The following is a 21,084-nucleotide window of genomic DNA, read 5'->3' as shown; positions in this document are numbered from 1 at the left end:
TTGAATATGAATCTGTGAGTATTTTCTTCCAGAGTGATACACTGAAAACCTTCTCTCACAAAATACTATAATCAGCTTTCAGTGAAACCTGCTTTACTGGACATAATATAAAGCTTGATTTCCAACACTGTCAGAACAGAAAACCCACCCCATATTTCCAATCCATATACTGCTAGTACTTGGCCCTACTGCAAATGCCACCATCAGTAATCCCTGTCTTGCTGCCTGCCTCCCCTGAAAAACGGATCATAATTAGCAGAATCCCTGGATCTCATCCTCGAGTTAATGATGAATAAAAACAAGGTATGAATAGAGAGAACAGCCAGAACAGTAAAATACTGCTAAGTCTCTGCTGCTGCTCCTTATTCCACTAGTGGAAAAATTCAGACTCTATTTTAGTCAGAGGAGTTTGGTGTCATGCAATTGTTCAGTCACAGCTCAACAAACCTCATTATTTCAGGCCTCTTTAGAAATCCTGAGTTTTGCCCGAGAGTACGATGGGATGCGGATCCGCTTGCCGTGCCTCTGTGCCCCAGGAATGGCACAGCTGGTGCTCGTGCCCAGCACAGCCCCGGGAGCTGGCACAGGCACCGGGAAGCCCAGCACAGCCACAACTCCGTGCGTTTTAATCCATCACCCCGCTGGGCTCTGCTTCAAACCCACAGTTTAACCAATACTGCCTGGTTTCAGCCAAGCCTGTGCTGATAGTAGAGAGAACGAAACCAAGTTAATTAGAGTTAAATGTAGCCTCAAAGGAGATCTCAGCACCAAAACTCCTTATGCACATTAACTTATATAACATGTATTTTTAATGAGTTCAGCACTTGTCTCGGGTTTAGGAAACACACACATGGGGTGGCAGCTATTCAAAGCCGTTGCGCCAGAGCATGAGCAAGTGCTGACTCTGCAAGATGACAAGGTTATGTTGCCAGTTATGGAGATTCTACTTTTATTGCACAACCCTCAGATACCTAAATTTAAATTAAACAGGTGAAGTGACAACACAAAAGCCACCTACCAATATACTCATCATAAAATACAAAAGGAAATGAAAAAGACCAGAGGGCTAAAGCTCATGTTCAATTTTGCAAATATGTTTAAATCTTGTAACATCTCCACCATCTCCTGAGCCTCTTTTTCATAAATAAACTTCTGAAAATATGTATCCCTGTAGACAGCTAAAGCAAACACCTTCAAAGCGGAAGGGAATTTTACAAGTGCAAATTTGGAGCTTTAAACCCCACCCTTCCATCTCCACGTGTATTCTCCAACACTCATCATGTCAAGCCAGGTAAATGGCCAGTAGTTGCCTTTGCCTTCTAGTATATTAAAGAAATCTACTTATTTGTGAGATAAAAGGACTTGCAAAGACTCTTAGGTCCAAAAAATATATAGTCATATATAAATAAGGCTGAACTATGCCAACAAATTCTGCCAATGCCCTTTTGAGCCTGTCATTTAAGTACAGCCAGAAAACTCTGTTCACTGGATTACAGTGAAAAGGGGTAACATAATTATAAGTATGTTCCAGCCAATATGGCATTAACACACAATTAAATCACTTTGACTCACAGAAGTCTTGTGCCAACATTTTTTAGAAATATGTAACCTCTATTACAGAAAACAACCCTTCAATTAGAATACGGTATCGTAATACATTTTCCAAAATGTAAATAAACTAAGGAATAAAAATGTTCAAAGTATTGTAAGAGGACAATGTGACCCAATGACAACAGTTTTACACTTTAAAGTCAGAATGAAAAAACCTAACTGTGTAGAAGTCTCAGTTTCAACTACAATTTCAATGGCAATGCTGCTTGTATAAAATCCCCCAAACCAGGATCGCATAGAAATATAGTATTTCCCTAGCAATAGCCAGTTCTAATGAAAAAATCTTAACTTTGTTTTTCTTTTAATCTTTTCAAGCAGTATTCACTTTGATAATTTTCTTAACTTCATGACTGTAACATTCAAATGGATAGGTATTTTTGTATATCCCTAAAAATGCAATCATACAACAATTTTTGTTCAAATGAATGACAAAAGACTGCTCCAGGACACAGTGTTGTCTCAAAACTCCTGAAAACTTAATCTGTATTCCGCTAATCTAGGTTACAGTTTATCTTCAGGGGTTCTCCTGTAACATCATTCCTTGATGCTTTAGATTCATCCTGATGTGATTGAAAAGGCTTCCTTTTCTTTTTTTCTCCCATTCATCCACTTTGTTCCTAGGCTCCCCTATCCCCTCCCCAAAAATAATTATTAAGGAAATTATTTTAAAAGAAAACCCTACAGATAAACCATGACCTAGAACAGGGTGATTCTACCCAATTTATGTTCCAGAAAGTTGATTTACTTTAAAAGATATTACTGCTTGCCACTCAAACTGTACTTTCAGCCACATATTTTATTGACTGAGTCCGTCATCTTTTCTCTCCTGAAACCTGAGTTTACTTTAAGAATGACAGAATACTTTCCCAGGGTCAGCTGAAAGCATTCATAACTGCACATACCAGAAAATAAGCGCTATAAAACTAAGAAGCCCTCAAGGACAGCTGTTTTGCTGAGGAGCTGAATGACCAAGCTGCTGCCTCAGCTCCCATGTAATGTCACTTCTCCTGGTTCAGTTCTGTCACCACGTAGTGCCCTACCAGGTACTCCCCATCTCCAAACCAAGACTGCTCTAGGATGCTTCCAGACACAATACAAAACAAAATGCAGATGATTAGTTAAGAAATGTGAACTTAGCATGACAGATGCTACCATAATTCAGATACTGTCGAGGTTTGTAGCTTGCCAAGTCTGCCTGTCACCGGGATGTACTCAGCCCTGCTGCCCACTGCAAGCCTGCCTTCATGCTGACAGCTCCATGGGACAGGTGAGCCTGGCAAGGAAGCTGGCGGGCAGCAGGGAATCTGACCTGTCTGTACCTCTGCATCCTCAGCACCTGCTCGTGCCCTGTCTCCTGAGCTAAGGGAGCAGGGGATCCAGTATTCAAACTCTGCTCTTCAGTGGGCACGGCAGCCCGGAGCCTTCCTGCTCACCCTCCTGCCTGCACTCAAGTGCAATCACGCCAACCCAGGCTCACCTCTGGGGAAAACCAAGCATGCCATACAGCACACCAACACATCCTGCCCTGCTGCTGCTGTGAAACAAGGTTTCTGAAAGCAGCCCTCCCATTGCGTTGTCTCCTCATAACCTCTCAGGCAGCACATCCCAAACCCTGAGCACCACCTCCAGCTGCACCTGCCACTGCCCAACCCACACCAGGTGCCGCCAGGATCTCCTCCACAAGGCTCTGAGCCCAGAAGCCCTGGAGCAGCTTTTCCCCGCCCCAGGACCACATCAGCAGTACTTTCAAACACACACACACACAGAGACATACCTACCATGTGTGCTTCTAGCTCCACTTAAGCAGCAACACCAGTTCTCATGTTAGAGAAATCTTGCTTGATTCAAGCATCAGCATCTTAGCTAATGAATTTCTGCTACTCTTCTACACTCAACAAATACCGGGCTGAGTAACATATAGCCTAATTGACTGTTAAGGTCACTGGCCAGCTCTTTAATCTTATTTAGTATACTCTGAGACTGTTCATGAGTCATTAGGGCCTTATTCCTGGGGACACAAGGACACGTAATACACACTAATAAAGAGCATAAATGTGATCTAGTACATGTATTTTACAGATTGTGAAATTAGAAAGATGACATTAAATATTTTTTGCAATGTTATATTTTTAATATTTTTTATGATTTTGCATACAATAAAAATATTTTTCAGAGCCTGCTGGTGTATTCCTAACTTACAACACTGCTAGAACTCTAAGAAAATTCTTTAAGTAGTAAAAGCCATACCTTAAATACCATCTTGAAGAGGAAAAAAGGGCTCAAGGGAGACTTAATTTAAAAATTTCTTACTTAAAAGTGGAAGAAAAAAAAAAGACATTTTTCAAGCTGTTATTCTTTATATTTGATTTTATGATGCAAATTGTAATTCAGTGCACACACGTGACAGAAACTTTGCAATACATTTGAAAGGGATCAGCATCACTAATCAGGTACTGAAATCCAATTTCTGGCAGAATCTGGGAGCTCAAAGCTGCACATTTTAGCTGGCTTGGAAAGATCTTTGAAAAATAAAGTTAAACAGTAATTATACATAAGTGTGCTTGAGAAACTTTACACCTGTCTTGACATGAATCAGACCTTTGCATGGATGATGAAATTCTTGGCATTGCTTTAGGTGATTGGGAAGGCATTAGCTTAGGCAGGGTAAGAATTCAACAGCCACAAGCCTAGACAGGTAGGATAAAGGAGTTACTGACTCAAAAAGGCAGGGCAGCTTATCTGTGGAAGTCTAAACATGCTAATAATTTGACATAAACAGATCTGCTGATATTTTTAGAAAGGAATCTCAACTCATAAGTAACAATGTTAAAAAAAGGACACCAGTATCCCTAATCATATTTTCCACAGGTCCTCCCAGCTCCTTGAAGATTACTGTCACTAAAACTCAGACCAGAGAAGGGAAAAGAAAAAACAAACAAAGAAGTAAAAAAGAGGAAGAAAGAAAAAAAGTCAGAGATAGGTAGCTGGGTATGGGATTAGGGCAATAATGAACTTGTTGGCAATCAGTGTTTGACTGCTGGCTATGTTACAAGACTCCTGCAACCTTTGTCTCCCTCTGCCTCAGATCCCAGTCTGTAAAACCAAGTGATAATATTTCCTTACCTCACAGGAACGTTCTCAGAATAAATCCATAAATGCCTGGAAGACACTGAGACACCACTGTGACAGAGGCCATAAAAATACCTAGGGGAAAAACAAACAACATAAGAATACTTAAGTGACCAAAACAGCAAAGACATTCACAGATTAAAGACACAGCAAAGATTAAAATGTTGCTTAATGACATGAATTCTCCACCCTGAGGAAGAAGCAGTTCAGTTCAGCACATATTCCCATACAGCACACCTACAACCAAGACAGCAAGGAACAATTTTCCCTTTTCTCCTTGCACATGACACAATCATGATAATCCACCACCAGATGCAAGCAGGAAAGATGTTTACAGATCCTTAGCTTAGCCCTCCACGACAGGTATCATATCCAAGACCCCCAATGACAGCAACAGAGCCCCACATACTGACAATGCTCTTCCTCAGCCTACACATCCAATCCTAACTACAGAGCTGAGCTCCTCCAGTAGTTAAAAAACTTTCAGCCTAACACTTATTCCTGAACAGCTTTTATCCATTTGTTTTCATGCCAACATTGATCCAGCAGCTTAAACAGCTTTTCCCTCTCCCTGAAGTTTATTTCCCTGACAATAAAAAATGAATTATACAACCTCCCTGTCAGGGCTCATTTGCCCACCCAAATCAAGCAAGTTCTTGGAGCTTGCTCACCAGTGACTCCCCATCTTTGCTACTACCTGTCTCCTGTATCACCCCACATCTGCCCAATCCCATCCTTGTGACTCGTTGTCACCTTGCAACTGCCCCAAGATGTGTTTCTCCAGCACTTTCAGCTGGTAACCCCCTCCATCCCAGCAGTGCAGAGCAGAAGCTTCTCTCCAAATGCCTTCTAAGGTTATGACCTGGCATGTCATCACCATGGAGATACATCCCACTTCGACTGCTCTGGCTGTCAAGCTCTTTCTGAAAGACACCCTGACCTTTCACAGCACTGACCGTGTCTCCTACCTGTCTGACCTCTGAGCCCTCAGGGCACTGCTCTGGGGTGCCAGGGACATCACAGGGAACATGCATGGTCTCCCTAAAAACATACCTTCTATCTTCAGTGCCAACTCAACCCACAGCTGATGGCTTCAACTACACCACTAATCATACTTTAACATGAGCCAAATGACTACAGCCCTCAGAAGGGTAAGCGATTCAAAATTATGCAAATGCACAGAATACATTATTTAGTCTTTATCATTTACAAAGCACACATTTTGTAAACAGTTTCAGTCCTTTTATGAAGAGTGTGACAGTGCCCTGAAATTAGGGTGTCTGACAGTTGCTGCATCATGTACTGACCGTCATATCCCTGGTGGGATAGGGTTTGCTCCCTTCTGAGGTGGGACATGAGGCTTGAACAGCCTGCCTGCCAGTGCCTCCTGTGCTCAGAGATACCTCCACCAACCCCCTCATGTACACATCCCTTGGAGATCCTCTCACCCCCTCACCAACTCAGCTGACCAGGACAACAAAAAGCCCCCAATTTTATCCATTTCTGAGGGGAGACAGCAGTTCCTTTCCTCCTGGCACTTTGTGTGGAACCAGCTCAGTGGCTGCTCGGACAAGCACTGGAGCTGGCAGGAGGGGAACAGCAACCTCCCCCCTCGTGCTGGCAGTCTGCCCCCAGATCAAACTGGGATGTACTGGAAACCTCTGCCTGGGGAACCAGAATACATTCACCTTTCCAAGGACTCGGATCCATTTAAAACTGTGCTCTAATAACCTTCACAAACAAATATATTATGCAATTTATGTTATGCAGCATTGACTTCAATGACTCTGTAGCAGTGCTTACGCTACTATATTTACTTCTGGCACACACCGGCAGCCTTCACTGTAATTATTCTGAGCGTGCTCCTGTTCTAAACCCGGAGGTCTTACCCTGCCAATATCTATGCACAATGCTCCTCCGTACGTTTTCCATAACTATGACCAAACTGTCCTTCTTTCTTCTATCCCTGCAAGCTCCATTGTCTAGAACACGGAACATAAAGTCTTACGCTTTTCCCCCTTTCACAGAGGGTCCTGATTTTATACCCCAGCACCTCTCTCTCAATATCAGATCACCAACTTCCACCTTCAGCTGTCCCACACTGTAGGTCTCCATCCCTCAGTAGACAATTTTAGACAAGCACCCCGGCACCTCCTGCCAGGCTCCCTGAAATTTGAAGACCACCCTCTTTTAGGCATACACACATCCACCTTGAGCCCCATGGCGCAGATCACTATACTAAATAAACAGAACAGAGATTATACAGATTTGTTTTCTCCCTTCCCCCAGACTAAGAGGATGACCATTTCAGTACTGGCTCTTTCCACTCTCTTCATCAGTCTTTGCTTCAGGAATGGCAGTTGCATCGAGTGGAATCCATCCAGCAGTAAGTGGTTTGTTAATTCCCAGGATACACTGCATACAGAGAAGGATACTTAAGCTACTTAAAAAGCAACCCTTTATTAAAGGCATAAAAATGCTTGAAATTTCTCTAAGCCAACACTTTAAATTAATGACTTCATTTAAATATATCAGTCTCTGCTGCTAATTGTTATACTGCTTTTTATGCATTCTTTCAAACCTATTCCTTGGAAACCCTATAGAATTTGCTATAATTCTAATGCGCAGTTGCAGTCATTCATGGTACACACTCCTGTATTTCACTAGAAACTTCTTTTTCCCAAAACCTTAAGTGGCTTTTTGCATTTGTGTAACAGGGGCAGTTCAAGTCAACTATTCTCAGCTACACCACAGTGACACTACTGCTACAAAAGGAAGAGGAAACATATCACTAAAAAAATAAAAACAAACACACACAAAAAAAACCACCCCAACAACAAAAACCAACAAAAAACCCAAAAACAAACCACCAAAAAAACCCCAAACCACCTCTTCTACATTGAAAATATTAAGATGAGGTTAGAAAATATTCTCAGTCATATTAAGCACTGTTTAATAAGAAACTGAAGATTCCTGGAAATCCCTACCGCAAGAGGACCTGTGCACACCAAAGTGATCACTTCTGCTCTGAATTTCTTTGCGTCTGTTCGTCTGACAGTTATATTTAAAATTTTACACTGATTCAGTTTTGGATGTCTTAACTGACTTTATAAAGGAGATGTTCTGCTTATCCAGGGAAAGGGCATATAAACATTAGGTATTTGCTGTTGAGGATTAAACATTAACAAAAAAAATTAATCAGCAGTGACGAAAGTGGTGATGGCAGTTCACTGAGATAACCTCCTCCGTGCAGCAAGCTGCAGTCTCCATCTGCTAATTTAGGCTGCTGGAGGCCTCGAGTGACGAAAGAGAGACCATACCAACAGAATTTTAGCACACTGCAGTACACACAGCTTCCCCCCTCCCACAAGTTAAACTCGAGGCCATCAAGAGCAGTGGGGAGGCTGCCAAGACTAAGTGCCATGCTGCACGTCCCCTGCAGCACCCTGAACAAGAACCCAACACCTCCAGCTGCACCTGGACATGTCTGCTGCTGAAAACATGAGCACAACCTCCATGGGTTTTGCCAATTTTCATATGCCAAGCTGGGAATATTTTCTGGAACTCTTCAAGGCTGAGTTTTCAATCTGTGGAGACAGTGTTTACTGAACAAACACCAGCAGCCATGAGCTTTCTATGCAGCATCAACAACGGCAAGAAATTCCTCATCTCTTGGTGAGCTCCCATGCTGGCTGATGCTGCAAGAAGCACTGCAAGGGGCCAAGAACAGCCACAACTTATCACAAGAAAATGGCAAATTGTGAAAAACCTGCATCACAAGGTTACCTGCCTAGGCACAACTCCATAAATACCTCAGTCTAACACAGACAGAGGTTAAAAACCTATTATCTTTCCCAAATGACAGTGTGAACACATGTTCAATGGAACACCCCGCCTCACCAAGCTACAAAGTAGATTCTGCTCTTTCAGTTCAACAAATACAAACCACAGGGAGCTTTTTAAATGAAAGCATTATGAAGATTACATTTAGGCAAGTTTGATCTACTGTAAAACACTCAAACACAACATTAAGAGGTAGAACAACCTTTAACACCTGCTTTCTCTTCAAACATAGCACTACCTCTGTGCAAGGTTTGGCACTTAATGGGATGAAATCTCAAGCTAATTTGTATGGCTTACTCCACCAGCAAAGAACACCTCAAATGTTTGGGATCTAGCATTCCACTAATACTGAACTGGATATATCTATAATACTGAAGATATATATATAATACTGAATATTCTTTTAGGAGTGTGTACTCCACAGCACTGCTCAGCCAGCTGCCACCCTGTGGGACAGATCCACACAGCAGAGGATATTTTCATGCTGGTGTGAAATGCTGTGACAAGAGGAGGTGCAGCAGCTGGGAAAGCATTGCATGATCCAAGCAGTGTTGAAAGTCATCATCATAAATATTCACAAGCAGACGGAATTGTTTTCTTACTAACAGCACATTGTTAGTCACAAATATTAATTAGTTTCTAAATATCACCTGTTACTCGGCCCTCCCTCTGCCATGTGACATGGGCTCCATAGCTGGCTTGCAGACTGTCCACACTGCTCAGAGATTTAATGATGTTTCAACTTCCAGAGCTCACTCAGCTACCAGGAGGAGAGGAAGGGAATAATTACTTACTTATGTCTTTCTCTGCTGACCTCTCTGGAGGATGAAACGAGCAGCTTTAACAGCCTCTGAAGGGAGGCTGGTCCAGTCCTCCTCAGATGGGAAGGATGACAACTGCACTAGTACAGGTCTTTGGCATGGAGAATGACTTTAAAGATCCAAACTTCAAAGATCTCAGTGAGGGGAGAGTTCAAACTCAAAACTTCTCCCCAATGGAGGGAACAAAGCTGCAAATGCAATCAGTCGTGTTTCCAGCGATCACTCTCACTTCAGACAAAGCTGAGGCACCAGGAATTGCCTGTCACATCCTACAGTATAAATAAACCACAGACTGCCAGGAGGAAAGCTGTTACAAACCTTGGCAATTTTCTCTGGATTTCTTTAGATCACTTCTTCAAAGGACCTCTCTGTAGTAAGAGGTACAGGTGCAGACAGACAGCCAATATGACAGCCAATTCCTCTTCCTCCCCACCAGCAACAACCTCCTCCTAATTAGGTGCATCACTGATAACATGGGAAAGTTGGGCAGAACACTTATGGAACTGGGCAGAGCACGGACAAAATGCACATGTTAGTAGTACACTTAAGACTGAAGTGACACAGATGAATGATACTGTCTTGTTCTCTACAAACCGTGGATGGAAGATCCCTCAGACCTTTCAAACAGATTCCTCCCGCTCAGTGTCCAGCAGACAGACAGGGAGGATGAGCTTATTTTGATGAATTCAAATTAAAACAAAAAAAAAGAATGGAACTATTTTGAGCCTGGGCTCACACTTCGCCTTCACTGGAAGAGATGAACCTGAAGCATTCTCCTCACAGATGCCAGCTGAAAGGCTCAAGCTCTGAAATGCAGCATTTGGCATTTCCATCATCTCAGGAAGCAGTGCTGCCTTTTCAGTGCAAATGTAGCACGAAGGTTGTTATCCTACAGCTGCCAGACTCAATACCAAGGCACAGACACAAGCTTGTAAGATTCCAAGGGAGGAGACACAATCTATTCAACATACCTTCCTGCAACATCAGATTTTTCTTACCAGCATGATGTCACTGGTACGTCCCAATCTGAATACTTTGTGAATGGTGCTTCTTTTAAGATCTTGTGCATCAGGCTATCAGATCCACAGAACAACTAGAGTAGAACAGCTAAAAAATTCCAGATTTTAGATGAAAAGTAAGAGCAGTTTTTGCTGGAAAACATAACTTCAGGACAATTTAACCTTGTCCTTGCTAAATATGGAATGGGGAATGCAGTCAGGGCTTTATATCCTCAAGCTCCTAATAGAAAAAAAAAATTCTGATGTAGTTCCTGCAGACAGCAATAATCCAGGACTATCAGGATTTTCTCAGAGTTTGGACAGCCTCACATTCAAGTCCCTAAGATTATAAAACTGGGAGGGCAAGGAGCACACACACACAAAGTCATTTTTCCAGTGACTGACAAACACGGTACTCAATTTCTTAGGGACTTGAAAGGCTGGAGCTGAAGTTAAGCTTCACTAGAGCTATATTTAGTTCTGCACAAATACAAATTAGGAAACACTTTCTTCCCAGTTACTAATGCAGTGTGACAGGAAACAATTATTTGCTCAGTGTCTAATGTTACCTTTGGTGAATATCTAGTTCACAGAAATAGTATATTGTATAATAAAGAACAAAGCTGATATTCTACAAATCAATGAGAAAACTTATTTAAGAAGATGAAGAAGCATTTGAACACATCTGAGCTACACTGGTCTTAGCTATGCAGACAGAGTTAGTGCTGAGGCATCTTCTGCTTTGATAATAAACAACCAAGTCAGTTTGTTTTCCAAATTCTACATTAATTTATTCAAGAACTCTGTGGATATCTAAAGAATATCATGGTTCCCCTAAAGTGTAACACAGAGTCGGGCACAAGGACAGAACAATTAAAATAAAAACAAAATCTATCCCTTATGATTTCAAGTGCCAGTTTCTCTCTATGAAAAATGCAATTCTGTGTCACAAGGGAGCTCTCAGCTCAGCAATTGCTTCAGTCTTCAATCTCTACAAAACACAAAAGACAACAAAATGCATGACTCACATGAAGGGCTAGTTAGACCTTGGAGAACCAAGGCATGATTGTAAACAGGAGTCCCACGTGCTTCAGAAGGGCTCAAAAGGCTGCACTCAAGAAATCCTAGGCATGTGGCTGAGAACAAACTGCTCCTGCCTACTACAGCAAGAATGCCAACTAACAGGCTTGGAGTTTCTAGGCCATCCAACACAGCATCCTTGCACACTAAGGAATTTAGGAAGAATACAAAACTACTGCACAAACATGTCCTTTCTTCTGGCACCACCGGGCAATCATGTGCCAAGCCCTTTGCTATAGTGAGTCACATGAGTATTTCTAGAGCTGAAGGAGCTGACATTTCACGTTTGGCTTAACTAAGACCCAGGATAACCAGAGAGATGCACTGAGTATCAGCGTTCTGATGACCTTTTTAGTTGCAGATCCCTTTGAGATGGAAGGCAGATGAGCCCTTGGCACCATCCAAAAAACCATCAACAGCCCAGGTTTTCTCTAGCCAAAGCTGGACTACTGAAATATATGCATGTCTTTGCCTAACCATCCACAGCTTTCTTCTGGGAGGGAAAAAAAAGGGGGCTGAAAAAACATGTGGTTTCTTGGTATTGTCTTTTAAAACATCAGTTATTTTGATAGTCGGTTCTTGAAGCAGGTCAGACATGGCAATTTGAGAGTTCTGGGCACAAAGCAAACAAACCTCTCAATGTAAGACAAAACATTTCTTGAGAATTCTGAACAATCTCTCTTACCTACAAGTGCCAGGTATGACTAAGTTTGATGAATAAGTTACAAGGATTTCTGGGGAGAAATGACACCACTACTCCCACTTGTAAAAATTTAGGAACATTGCTTATGTGCTCTATCCTTTTTGAGGAGCCTGTGGTAAAGGGGAAAATTCATGGCCCAACCTGGGCAACTCAAAATTTGACCAGGAATTTTACTTCAGATGCCCATAAGGTCCCTGCCTATGTTTTACTTGCTACATGTTTACTGTAACAAGGTAATTCCTACATTGATCAGCAAAACCTGTGCAGAGTCAAAGACTTAACTTGTCTATACTGACGGAGGGAGGGGGGCTAATTTTTTTCAGATATATCCAACTGACACAACTGATACTATTTTATCCAAGCACAGCTGTACATCTCATCACCATTTCTGACAGCATTCAAAGGAGCGGGAACAATCACGGATACGCATCACTTGGGTAGAGGTGCACATCAATATTCAGCCCACAGATCTTGCTAGTACCAAAGGGCAGCAGCTACGTCATTTTGTTCAGAAAGGTACCAGATTAAAGACTTTGCTCTATTTCAGCAGTACTGACACAGCCAGGCTTATAGACCAATACATGCACGAGCCTGATAAAACAAGCGGCTGGAGCTCTTCAGGGAGCTGATGCAAGGTAAGTGCATTTTCTCGCTACTTGTGTTATTCCTGTACACGTAGCACTACAGAGCAACACTCTCCATGACTAAACAGGAATAGTTGTTGTCAAGGTTTACTGAAGCAACCTGATTGGACTTCCAGCATCAAGCACACGTAGGCCATGTTCACCTTCTAGTTTCCTAGAATCTTTTAAGTTATTATATGACTCTACATTGCTCCTTGACTGTCCTCAAAAGAGAGGACGCAAAGCAAAACAAGGCTCTAGCTTGGAACAAGATGAACAATTACTCTGGAAGAGACTCATTTTCACTAGAAATCTCATTTCACACCTCTTCTCACTCCTCCAAAGAGTCATCCACTTGCCCTCTTCGTCACAGTGCTAAAATAATCAGGAGGAAAAGTAGGAACTTCCTTTCTGATATAGTTTCTGATATTGTACCTCCTCTCCTCAGAGTACTGAGCTTCTAGACAAATGTATAATATGAATGGAATCATAAAGAACTTCTTAACAGAGGTTTATGAAATGAGAAAACATGGATGACTGGCATACAAATTATTAGCTACTAAGTAATCAAAGGGATAAAGATACATGTTTCAAGAACTATGAGTAGCTAATTCTTAGTAATTAGGATTAGAGTTACTCTTTTTAAGAAATGTACTACTATACATCAGCTTACTGTATCTTTTCTTGTGTACAGAATAACCGGTACTGGAGAGGATGGACCTCTTTTCAACCAAAGTAATACATTCCCCAACCTGCCAATGGTAAAACAGAAGGAGTATTTCATTCCATACACAAGATCTCAAAATCTCAGCTCTCTACACTGTATAAGCCACAGTTATACTGCTGTCCCAGAAAAAAACTGTGCAAATTCCCAGCTAGCTTGGAAGAAAGAAAAACAGCAGAACGTGGATACTGCCACTTTGTCCAGTATGGGCTAGAAAGGAGCACTCTCCAAGCACTGTTCAGTGGTTCCCCACCTCTTCTTTTGCAAGGTTTTAATTCCACATCAAGCAGAGTCCTGCACAGACCTGATTTTAAGGGACTCTAAAGAACTTTGAAGGGTTTTAGAACAAGAGAAAAGTACATGGGTATCTTGTCAACACCAGACGAGTGGAACAGCTCTAGCACTGGGATGCAGAAATTAAGAGATCTGAACAACTTGACTACAAACAAACTCCTAAGAGTGACACCAACAGGACAGACAGCAGGAAGCCAGGACTAGGATTGTTCTTTTGAGGATTAATGGCTCTCAGCTTTCCTTGCTTGCCCAGAGGCATACTCCACAGGACAGCAAATTCTCGCTATGTTTCCCTGTGTTTCAAGAAATGGTATAAAATTAATGCAGTACAATGGAATGGCTTGATTGATTTTAATCAATCACAACTCACTGGATCAGACCAAGCTCACATTAGCGCTGCCAGAAGTGTGTCCTCCAGTGCACAGAAGAGATGATGTTTATCTGTCTCTCTACAAGGCTTTTGAAACAAAGCCTGAAGACCCAAAGAATTCATTAACATTGGAGAATCAGCAGCAATGTCCAAACCTGTAAACTGCTACCAGTAACCCCACTCTATGTGTAATCAATCTTTTAACACCTTTATGTAACATGCTAGGTTTTTCCTTTCCACCTCCTCTAAAAGGGTAACAAAAATCAGAAATGGCATCAGTCTGCACAAACCAAACGTGTTTTCCTTTCAGAGCAGCAATGCTGCCATTCCAGACAAGAGCTGGAATTCCAACAGTCATTGCACTGGAACATCCCATCCCTACCAAAAGTGAGATGCAGCTTAGAATTGAAATACAGGTGTCTAAAGTGAACACAGATTAATACATTTACTCTATCGCACATTCATTACTACAGAGCATCTATTATAGATGCATATATTAAATGTGGATGAATATACTCATGAAGTCTAGACAAGCATATTTACAATTAATAAACAGCCTTCCCCACTCCTAATAATAAACCAAAATTATCATAAATTATAATCCCCAATGAGTGATCTCCTATAACAGAAAGTATTAAAATAAAGAGCATTTTAAAAAGTTATTTACAATACAAACACTCTAGTTTATGCTTAGTAAAATAAGCCAAAAATCTCCCTCAGAAATGCTTGCATTTCAATTTTATATATGGGAATAAAGTACCAAAATTTGAACATACTGATAATAGCATAATAAATGCATCATGTATCTATTTTGCCCTACAATTTCACATCTATACCATCACACACTGAAATGCAAACACTACAACACGGATTCCCACACTACTTATAATGGCTTCATCACCACTGCATGCTCATATGGATGATTAACAGTACCAGCACAGTAACAATAGCCACCTTCGGATAATCAGTTCTTATTTCTTGTAATCACAAATAAAATAAATCCTAATTATTTTTGATCCTTATGCTTATCCACATGCTTATATAAGAGACACAGAATAAAAGAAACTCCCAGATACATGAATTTCTCTTTTCACGTGGTTAAGGATTTTTCCTTGAGAAGTAAAAAAAATGTTTACTTTAAACATATACTTAAATAATGTCCTGACACACTTAATAAAAATTAGGTTTATGTTTCTAAAGCATTACAATGTATTTTATGTATTGTAAATAGGCATAAAATTAAATTAATTTATGTATCAAAAGTATTCAAATTTAATATATGTTCAAAAAAACCTACATTTGCTTGCCATGTCTTCAAGAGAGGCAAATCAGCAGGTTAAACAACTGAAAGTAATACACTAAACTAACTTCTAATAATGACTGACCTTTTGACTGATGTAGAAATAGCTTTTTTCCTAATTTCAGTTCATCCAGTTAATTCAATTCAAATACTTGTTTTGCTCAAAAGAAATACATTAAGAATTAACATAGCATGAAGCTTTGTTTCCATTTTCCAATCTAGATAGAAACACTTAGAGCAAGAGGATGAAATCTGCCATTTAGAAAATTCTCTGGGGCCAAAACTATTTTCCAGTCACTATCTAGAATAAATACCATAACTATTTTAAAACTTGAAAGCCCTCTCTTACCAATTCAAAATGCAGAATGCACTGTTGCTTTTGATTTATGCACCAAATAAATTTAAGAAAAGCTTTAGTTAACTATTCAATATTGTTTCATGCATTTTAACTCAATTCAAATTTGAACATCAATACAACTATATATTCAGCCCTCAATATATGTTAAACAGTTATTTTACTACCAAAAATATGAAGTTGGATGCTTATTTGGCATAGCCAGACAATTATAACATATGCTAAGAAGGCTGACAAAAGGTGTTACCTTACTGTAAAAGCTGTACTTAGCAGTAAAAATCAAGGCAATCTAATAATTACCAAACTACTAATAATTAACCTCCCCTTTGAGAAATGTAACAAAGTAAGATCAAAGGAACCGATTTACTTCAAAGTTTCTGCTTGATTTACATCGTTATTTAAATCATGTTTCAGAGAATGACATATTTATTACAAAGTCGGGAGGAAAAAGTGGAAAGATTTAATGAACTCTGACAATGTTTTCTATTTTTAGCACCACACCAAAATCACCATATATTTGGCAGAAATACTCTTGAAGGTCCTTGAGCTATTCTATTGGTTTTGTAACTGATAGTCTTTAATTTCAGAATACTCAGATGGGATAAAACTCAAGAGTGAGTTATTTTACAATTACTTGGGAGCTGGGAATGCTGAGGCACTTGAATAGATTTCAGCATATCCCTAACCATGCTGGGATTGTGCTCCTGCTGGTAAACTGAAGCTTTCTAAGTATCTCCTCATCCTGCACCAACAAGGAACATCTGAATGATACTTTAGAGCCTGCAGTGGGATTAAGCAAAACATCCCAGAGTTCCAACACAATCTTTTACTAATGAGGGAGAGAAAGGAGGGAGGACAACTTCTTATCACTGTCATGGTATTTTTCCTTTATTACAAGAATTAAGGAGCTATGAGAAATGTACAATGTTAATGTAGACAAATGATTTTTTTTTTTTTTTTTATCTCACTAGTTTTTTAATTAAAACCTTTTGTCATGTCTGCTAAGCAAGTTCAAAGTATTGCAATGTAGCAATGGTAACGCAGAACTCTTGTTAAGCTTGGGGAAAAGAAATATTTTCAACTTTTACCAAATCAGCGACTGTAATTACTGGAGGAATAAATCAAATTTATAGCAGGCAAACACAGGACATAATAATTTTTTTTTTGTGCAGCCATAAATGAGTTTGTTTTTGTTGCAATGCGATAAAGTTTAACATTTTCTGCATGTCAGACAGACTATTTTGGTAATATTCTTTACATTTCCTCCTCATTAAAGAGATGAAAAATTTGCTATTAAGATATTCAAGTCATCACAATACATCTTGTTACTGGATAAGCTTCAACAAAACCTTAAAGTACTTTTTCCTAACCACATTAACACAATAAATGCATAGCCAGAATTCTTACTTCAGAATTAGACAATATTTTATTCTTGCAAAATATCAAGAGGTAGAATTCAGCAAATTATGGCAAATCAGTTGTTTGCTAGGGTTTTTTTGGTATTTTTTAAAATTCTGTTCAGAGTGCTGCAACATTGGAGACAAAAGCAGTTTTGTTTCACTGTATCCAAAGATCTTTTTTCCAATTTAACTGAACTCTAGACAAAAAAGTTTGCTTTTTTTTTTTTTAAATCATGCCATACACTATCTCTGTTATTAAAAAGTGTTTTCACATCTCCACTTTCACTACTAGCCTTTTGTGAAGACCAATTTCCGAGTACTAGGCTACTTTTGCTTTGCCTACTTCTATTAACAAAAAGAAGGAAGCATGTAAAATGGCATATTTGATAGACTTTAAAAGCTTGAATAGCTTACATATGTAAACTGATTATGGTTTGCAAAACCTGAAAGTAATATTATCAAAACATGGGCTTGCTTCGGCAAACAGTGGCACTGCTAACCACAGAAAAGCTCCAGCACTCAATGGCATCAAACCACAGTAGCACACCATGAACACAAGTGTTTTGTTCTTTGTTTGAATGTCAATTTTTGAAGAGTAAATATTGTACATGCACACACGCGCGTATGCATTTGAGCACATAGACAAAGGTTGCCCATAACCAAATAAACCTGTAGCTCCTACTTGAAAAAAGTGCTTTTATGAGACTGCCTAGCTCAAGCCAGCAAAATAGTTTGCACAAAGTTATCCAGAAGACCTTCATTTACAAATTTCAGTTGCTCCTTGATGTGGCCTGAAAAATTGCAATGGAAAGACAGAACATTAAATCCTGCAGGTAGAATGTCACCTCCGGTGAGAGATGGCTGAGCAATGCCCCCACAACAGGAAGGATGGCTGCGAAAACATTTCTGCAGGATCGCTGTGGAAAGACCTTTATCAGCTAGTGACTATAAATTTATTTTCTGCAAAGGAACCTTCTGGCATAATGTGCACAGAAAGGACATAAAAGGCAATCTGTCTGCCAATGAAACTTAAAAGTAAATGTGAAGGCAGGAGAGGCAGTGTATTTTGTTGAAATATGTAGATGTGCCACTTAGATCTCAATGCACACCACCTCCTGACACCAAAGGGTGAAATGTTCTGATCTCTGCTGACAATATTTATACTGAGAAAGCCTACAATATTTCATTCAAATTTCTTAAATGCCTATGATCCTTTCTCCAGAAGTAAGGCATTGGGGTGAGAGTCCTCTGCAAGTCTGGCAAACAGGCCACTGACCTGTGGACCACCTCACCAGCATCACTTGTTTCCATCTCAGCAGCACTCACCAGTCTGCTATCAGAAGACAACTAAGGACCACAGAAACCTAATTCACCTTGTTATCTACAGTAAAAAAATAGATAAAATCCCTCAGCAAGGACCACTGCAGCCTGCACCACTAGCTGGGCAGGAGACCAGTATCACCTGTACTGCTGGCCAAGGCACATGAAGGCCACAACTCTGCTTCTGCCTGCAGACCGCTTAAGCAATCAAATAATTCAGAAAGTTTTAGGTTTTCTCCTTTCTTCTCAATTCTGTCAGATGATTTATGTAACTTGTAATTTGAAATAAAAGAACAGCAACCATGTCCTTTAGGAAAAAAGACTTTTCTTTGAAAGAAACAAAATAACCATCACCAAAATAACCATCACCCTCTTATCCAATAAGGCCCTTAAACAAAACCAGTAACATTCCATCAAATGCACATACAGAACTCTAATCCAAGTTCATCAGATGCACACACAGAAAAAAAATCTTAGCACCTATACAAGACAAGCAAATTTTCTACAAGGCAATATAAAATATAATTATCTAATTATTTTAAAATATAAATACAAAGATTACATAATACTGAAAGAGGGCACGGGACCTATTGGGCAATGGATCTAAAGATACACTTTTAAATATTCAAGCCAGTTTTCCCCCTGAATTTCCATCATCTTATTAACATAAGTTTATACATTTTGTAGAATACGTTTGTGCATTACAATATCTTTTCAATTGTTTAATCTTCCTATTCCTATTTTTTAAACATCCAGCAATTGCTCAAGCCTTTGGGTGTATTTATTTTAATTAAATACAACAAAACCAAGTGAAAAGCTTTTGCATTTTCTGAAAGAGGAGACCACTCAGAATTTTCCTCCATGTGTCGCAATAGAGATCTGTCAGATACATCCCCAGAGTAACCCTGCAAAGACAATAGCTGTGCCAGCAGCAATTTGTCTGCATTGTGAATGCAAACATTTAACAAACAAAATAAAACAAAGAGTAATTTAATATTTGTATTGTGTTTGCACAAAGAAGTGCTGATCAGAACAAATACTGAATGCCCAGGGTAGCACCTTCCTCCCTGCATCCATACGAGGGCACACTCCCAGACCCCAGATGCAATGGGGGACAGACAAGGACTGGGACAGACTGGCACTCCAGCTATATACAGTTCAACTTTATCTCTTTTTGAGCAATCAAAAGCATCTGCTTTTATTCCACTAAGATGGATATTGTCATATTTTGACAGAAGGCCTGTCAAATCCCAAGTGAGACTGCACACCAGGTCGCCTCATCCATGTGCTGTCCAGTCCTCACTCGACCAGTGGGTTGGCAAAGCATCACTTCTTTCATCAACAACTCCCACTGGCACATCTGTTTATGAGTCTTAACACTGCATGCACCAGCCTCCTGGGGTTTCAGTTTTTGTAAAAAAAGTACACTCAAACATTTGGTGAAACTAAATTATATACACAGGGATCAGTCTACGTTCACCTGAGAGCAGGTGAAGCAAGCTCTGCCTCCTCTTTACCCACCACTGTTTACTCCCACTATCAGAACAGTGCAGTTCAAAACACTAAAGATAAATAGAAAGGCTTAAAAGGCTTCCTCCCAGTATCCAGCCAGAAAGCTATCTCCTCAATATTTATGCCTTTTCACAACCAATTTCTCCGATAACAAGAGGCTGCTTTTGAGGTAAACTCCTTGCACTGTACTAGGTAACGAACTCCAACAGCACTACAGATACTCCTAGAAAAGGTATTTTAAAATCCTGTATAGATATGCTGGAACTGCACATGTAAGGAAGAAAACTGGATTTCTGACTTTTACCCCACCAGGATGACAGTGTACAAATTTAATGCAGACAAAGGCAGACAACACTCAAAATGCGCTACTGCTTTGGAATGTTATTTCATAATATTAGTAATTAAAAAAACAGCACAGTGGTACTTGACGAAGATTTTTTTTTTTTTAATAAGCTTATACAGATGAGAAGATTTTCACTAAACTCACCATTTTATCAAAAAGGCAAATACAAATTCAAAATAAATTGCAAGGCAGCATTTTAGGTAGGCTACTTATGTTCACATTTGTGGATTTAGTTATTGAATACAAGCAAAGTTTAACAACAGGACTACCAAATGAACGATTTCACATCATAAAATTGCCCTGTACTTTTTGGAAATAGCCTAGAAGTCTGCTATACCAGATTCCAGACTACTTAGAAATTACTTGTCTTCAAAGTCTGAACAAAACTGAGGGACAAGCAGTACTCTTCTTCTCAAAAATAATTGTCCAAGTGGTGCTCCTGTAACTGACAAAGTATTCACCTTCCCCCTCTCCTTTACACAACTTTCAAGTTATATTTGCTTTAACTCCATTTCTTCTATGCTAACAGAAAACCTTTCTGGATATTAGGTTTCAGCCTCAATTTCACATCTTTATATGTTTCACCTAATTCTCAGTCTTCCCCTCACCAATTGCAGAGATCTGGAGAAGTAATTTCCCAGAGTGAATTACTTATTAA

The 21,084-nt window shown here is 39.9% G+C and overlaps 1 protein-coding gene across 8 annotated transcripts in view; it reads right to left on the bottom strand.

The window, feature by feature from the left end:
* The window catches only part of PTPRF (protein tyrosine phosphatase receptor type F), a 376,425-nt gene that overhangs the window by 281,697 nt on the left and 73,644 nt on the right, over positions 1-21,084 (bottom strand). For all 8 annotated transcript variants that reach the window (XM_088060645.1, XM_088060644.1, XM_088060649.1 and 5 more), the window contains exon 2: positions 4,735-4,815. The gene's annotated coding sequence lies outside the window, so the exon portion shown is untranslated. The remainder of the gene's footprint in view (positions 1-4,734; positions 4,816-21,084) is intronic.

Source organism: Pseudopodoces humilis, chromosome 10, assembly GCF_049639895.1.
Source record: "Pseudopodoces humilis isolate 2021_Gansu_Grassland_sample_001 chromosome 10, ASM4963989v1, whole genome shotgun sequence".
In the NCBI taxonomy this organism is placed as follows: domain Eukaryota; kingdom Metazoa; phylum Chordata; class Aves; order Passeriformes; family Paridae; genus Pseudopodoces; species Pseudopodoces humilis.
This window is presented reverse-complemented; position numbering and strand designations above follow the sequence as displayed.